Raw genomic sequence first — 6,002 nt, 5'->3', positions numbered from 1 at the left:
TGAGTTCCAGGACAGCCAGGGCTACACAGAGAAACCCTGTCTCGAAAACCCAAAAAAATAAAAATAAATAAATAAATAAAGGAAAAACAAAAAAAAAACAAAAAACCTTTAAACACAGATTTTTAAGGGGGGTGGTAAGCTGGAGAGGCTCCATGATAAAGATGGAGGATCTGAGTTCAGTTCCCTGCATCCACATTACGTGTCATCTCACAGTCTGTAACTCTAACTAGGGTGGGGGTTAGAGGGAAAGAGAGAATATTTTTATAATATTTTTTTTTAGTGTGTGTGTGTGTGTGTGTGTGTTTGTGTATGTGTGCGCGCACGGGCGCATGCGTCCCTGGAGTGCAGATGTCCCTGGAGTACAGAGGAAGGTATTGGATCCCCTACAGTGGGAGTTATAGGTGGATGTGAGCCACCTGACATGGGAACTGGGAACCAAACTCAGGTCCTCTCCAAGAGCAGTATAGACCAGCAATCACTGGGTCAACTCCCTTGCCATGCCCGACGCCTTATTTTGGCTTCTGCAAGCACCCCTATATACATAGCATGCACACATATACACACACATACATATAAAAAACAAACAAAACAAACAAAAAAAAACCCTTAAGGTACAGAAGCTCCAGGCTCTGTGCTGACTAGGATTTGTCAGCTGTCACGTTAGCATCCTTGCAGAAGTGATGAGGTCTCAGGATCACCAAAGGCTCAGTTCTAGGGCTGTCGTTATCTCTACAGAAATCTACCCTAGTGTTTGTTTTTACCTGATTACGGGTGTCCGGCCACAGCAGGAGAAGGGACTTTTCACTAATGTGCAGCTCAATGTTATTGCTGGTCTGGCTTTCCTGCCTTAGCCTCCTCAGCACTCAGAAGATGGACAGGCAACAGCACACCCAGGCTGCTTTTCCTTGTCTCAAGTCCCCTTCTCATTCCTGCCTGAGCCATGCCTGCCAGATGCCAGGCAAGTGGTTCCTCCTGCACTGCCTGCAATCCTCATCATAGTTCAGGCATCCATGCCCTACCTGGGCCAGCATCCTTCCAAGGGCTTTGGTCAGTCTAGAAAGTCTGTAGTTAAGAAGTTCTTTCCAGGGGCTGGTGAGATGGCTTAGTGGGTAAGAGCAATGACTGCTCTTCCAAAGATCCTGTGTTCAAATCCCAGCAACCACATGGTGGCTTACAACCATCCATAGTGAGATATGGCACCCTCTTCTGGTGTGTCTAAAGACAGCTACAGTGTACTTACATATAATAATAAGTAAAATCTTTAAAAAAATAAAAATAAAAGGGGGGCTGGAGAGATGGCTCAGTGGTTAACTGATTGAGTTCAAATCCCAGCAACCACATAGTGGCTCACAACCATCCAGATATGACGCCCTCTTCTGGAGAGTCTAAAGACAGCTATAGTGGCAGTGGTGGCGCACGCCTTTAATCCCAGCACTTGGGAGGAAGAGACAGGTGGATATCTAAGTTCGAGGCCAGCCTGGTCTACAAAGTGAGTTCCAGGACAGCCAGGACTATACAGAGAAACCCTGTCTAGGAAAAAAAAAAAAGCCATAGTGTACTTACATATAATGAATAAATACATAAATAAATAAAGTTCTTTCCAGAATAGGAGGAAGGACTGGGGGTCCTGAAGAGTTAGGAACTCCACAGGAAGTCTAACAGAGTTGACTAACCTAGACCCTTGGAGCTCTCAGAGACTGAACCACCAACCAAAGAACATACATGGGCTGGACCTAGGCCTCCCTGCATGTATGTAGCAAATGTGCAGCTTGGTCTTCATGTGGGTCCTGAACAACTGGAATGGGGGCTATCCCAAAAGCTGTTGCCTATATGTGGGATATGTTGTTCTTGTCTGACCTCAGTGGGAGAGGAAGTACCTAGCCTTGCAGAGACTTGGAGGAGACCCAGCGGGGGCCCACCTGCTCAAAGGATAAGTGAAGGAGGGAAGGATTGTAGGAGGGGGTGACCAGGAAGGGGCTGTGAGTGGGATGTAAAGTGGATAATTAAAATAAATTTAAAAAATTAATAAAAGAAGTCCTGTCCAGATTTTCCCTGCTTGATTCCATTCAGAAATACTACTTTCTCAGTATAGGGGGTCGGGGGTCAGATCTGCTCACATACATGCACATACTAGAGATGATGTAACAGGAGACTCCCAAAGGCCAGCCTGGGCTACCTAGCAAGTACCAAGCTAGCCTGAGACAGTAAGACTGTCTCAAGAAGAAAGAGATATTCTGTTGCTGCAACTGCCTCTTGGGTCCTATGAATGTGATTGTTGTGTGAAAGTCAGTGGTGTCCCAAAGAGCCAGTTCTTAGCTAGGCAAAATGGAAGTCCTAATGCTCAGGAGGCAGAGCAGGTGGACTTCAAGGAGTCTAAGGCCAGCTTTGTTACATAGTAAATTCCAGGAAAGCCAGGGCTCTGTGGTAATACCCTTCCTTACAACAAAGAAAACAAACAGGCAAACAAGCAAAACCAGTTAGTTCCCAGGCATGAATGTCTCTGTGCTGGTCTGAGCCTCTGAGTCACAGATCTAATAATAGACCACAGGCTGTGACCTAAGCTGCATTACTGCTCTCCTCTGGGTCTGGGGCTAGCCTGTGGTCAGTAGCAGAGAGCCCACAACAGTACTGCTGCTGCCTCTTGCTCTGAGCATTTCTTTCATTAATTTTTATTATAATTAATTGACTAATTAATTAATTAATGCATATGAGTGTTTTGCCTGCATGTGTGTGTGCCACATGTGTGCCCTGGTGCCCATGGAAGCCTGAAAAGAGCATCAGATCCCCTGGGAGAGGAGATGTAGCTATCCAACGGGGATCAATTGGAGGTCCTATGGAAGATCCCCAGAGATCTTAACCACTGAGCCACTTCCACAGCTCCTTTTCGTTAAATGTTTGCCATAGAGTCTCACCCTATGGCCCAGGTTGGCTTATAACTCTCTATGAAATCAAGACTCATCATCACCCTGCCTCAGCCTCTGGAGTTTGGACATTATAGCTAGACATGCAAAACCTAGCTCTTTCATTCAATAATCCATTACTGGGATGGATCTCACTGTGTAGGCCATGCTGGCCTAGAATTTAGCACCCTCTGACTCACCTTTTTTCTTTTCTTTTCTTTTCTCTTTTCTTTTCTTTTCTTTTCTTTTCTTTTCTTTTCTTTTCTTTTCTTTTCTTTTCTTCTCTCTCTCCCTCCCTCCCTCCCTCCTTCCCTCCCCCCTCTCCCTCTCTTTCTTTCTTTTTTAAGATTTATTTATTTATTTTATGTATATGAGTACACTATTGCTCTCTTCAGACACACCAGAAGNGAGCATCAGATCCCATTACAGATGGTTGTGAGCCNCCATATGGTTGCTGGGAATTGAACTCAGGACCTCTGAAAGAGCAATCAGTGCTCTTAACCGCTGAGCCATCTCTCCAGCCCCTCACCTTTTAGTTACTTATTCATTTTACATCCTGAACATCCCCACCCTGTCCTTCAGCTCCTCCCAGTCCTATCCTTACAAACCCCGTCCCACTGCCCTCCTCCTCCTCAGAGAAGGGGAAGTTCCCCTTGGGTACCACTTTGCCAGTAGCAGCAGAACTAAGTGTTTCCTCTTCCACTGAGGCTGGATCAGGCAGTCCAGCTAGGTAGGGGAAGGGGATCCAAGAGTAGACAACAGAGTCAGAGATAGTCTCCACTCCAATTGTTAGGAGAGCCACAAGAAGACCAAGCTGGGGCTGGTGAGATGGCTCAGCGGGTAAGAGCACCCAACTGCTCTTCCAAAGGTGCAGAGTTCAAATCCCAGCAACCACATGGTGGCTCACAACCATCCTTAACAAGATCTGATGCCCTCTTCTGNAACAAGATCTGATGCCCTCTTCTGGAGTGTCTGAAGACAGCTACAGTGTACTTACATATAATAAATAAATAAATATTTAAAAAAAAAAAAAAAAAAAAGAAGACCAAGCTGCACATCTGCTACAAATGTTTAGGGAGGCCCAAGTCTAGCTTCTGCATGCTCTTTGGTTGGTGGTTCAATTTCTAGAAGCCCTCATGGGTCAGCCCAGGTTAGTTGACTCTGTAGGTCTTCTTGTGGTGTCCTTGATCCCTCCAGTTTGATCAAGAACTCAAGTGACAGCACATGCTGAGGAAGATGGGGAGCAAGGGCAGCACTGCCTCAACCTCTTAAATGTTGAGATTCCAGATGTGCAGCCACACCTGGCCTCAGTTCCTTCCTGGCAGACAGCGAAGCAATGAGAACAGCCTGCACATAAGCCAGTTCTCTCTTTGGGTCGGATGCCTCTCCCCTTGGCCTCTGGACTGTCACAGGACCTGTTCTGTGGCTTTTGTCAACCCAGAGGCTGACTTGTGCCTAAGATCTGCCCAGTGCTGGGAAATCCCCTACACCCATAGCTGGGGAGGCTGAGGTAGGAAGATGGCAAGTTTGAAGCCAGCCTCAGACTTTATGGGGTCTTGGAACACAGATAGTGGTGCACACCTTTAATCCCAGCGTGAGGGGAGGCAGAGGTAGCCAGATCTCTGTGAGTTTGAGGCCAGTCTGGTAGTAATAGTCCTGGACATCCAGGGCTATGTAGAGAGACGTTGTCTCAAAATAAGTGAGTAAATAAATATATAAGTATATAAAAAAGAATCTGCTGTAGACCAAAACAAACGAATCATTCAAACCATCCCTGGTGTCTAGACCAGTTTATTTCCTCTTCCAGCTATGACCTGCTTTCAACCTGGAAACTGGACTCTTCACCAGCCGAGTTGAGGTGGATCACCAAGCCCATGATGTCTGTTTCTAGCACAGTCAGAGAGCTGCTGTCCCTCCCGCTCTTGCCAGGAAGGGAAGTACCTCCCAGAAACATCGGCTGCTGACTTATCCCAACTTGAACTTGCCTTGTGCTCACCTAACTGAAGGAGGGATGGAAATTTAGAAGCAAATATTGATGAGTACAACTAAGGTCTGCCACAGCCAACTGCTGGGAAGGATGGCCAGCTTGAGAGCTGGCAGAAGTGCTCGGGCTGTTGGGGGTATGGCTGACAGTACGTTAACAGTGGAAGGCCTGAGCCCCAGGCTGCCTGCTGGAGCAGGCTAGCAGCTCCACCACATTCTCCCACGCACAAACTAGGTGGAGGAGGGCAGTTCTCAGAACCTCATTACCCTTCTCTCCCCGCCCACGGATGAGCTCTTAGCCACTGCTCCAGTGCCATGCTCCACACCCCAATGGTTGGACTTATCCTCTGAAACTGTAAGAAGTTTCCAACTGTTTTCTAAAAAAAAAGAAAAAGAAAGAAAAGAAAAGAAGAAAAGAAAAGAAAGAGAGAGGGAGGGAGGAAAGAAGGAAGGAAGGAAGGAAGGAAGGAAGGAAGGAAGGAAGGAAGGAAGGAAGGAAGAGAGAAAAGAGAAATAACTTTAGATCTAGGTATGGTGGCCAAGTGTATAGATCTAGCTTTTGGGAAGGTCAGTCAAGAACACTTCAAGTCCAAGACTAACCTGGGTTACAGAAAGACCTTGCCTCATAAACAAGTCAGCAGAAGCCTTAGAACATTTTGTGCATTGATGATACATAGAATTCTTTGACCTTGACATTGGAAACATGCCATACACACCAACTCTCATAGCTTCAGTTCCATGCTGTGTTGGTTGCTGTCTACTGCAGTTGGGCACGAACACACTAGACCTTACAATCTTACTATCTTTAGTACAACAGAAAAAGATAGAAAGGGGTGGGGAAGCTGGTTGTGGTGTCTGTGGTCTTACCACTTCAGAGGGAGAGGCAGGAGAATCAAAGCCAGGTTGGGAAAGAATGACTTAATTGAGTATAAAACCCAAACCTGAAAGTCAGGCAGTGTTGGCACATACCTTTGATTCCAGCACTCTGGAAGCAGAGGCAGGAGGATCTCTATGAGTTTAAGGCCAACCTGGTCTATGGAGTGAGTTCCAGAACAGTCAAGGCCACACAGAGAAACTGTCTCAAAACAAAACACACACACACACACACACACACACACA

Source organism: Mus pahari, chromosome 1, assembly GCF_900095145.1.
Source record: "Mus pahari chromosome 1, PAHARI_EIJ_v1.1, whole genome shotgun sequence".
Taxonomy (NCBI): domain Eukaryota; kingdom Metazoa; phylum Chordata; class Mammalia; order Rodentia; family Muridae; genus Mus; species Mus pahari.
This window is presented reverse-complemented; position numbering follows the sequence as displayed.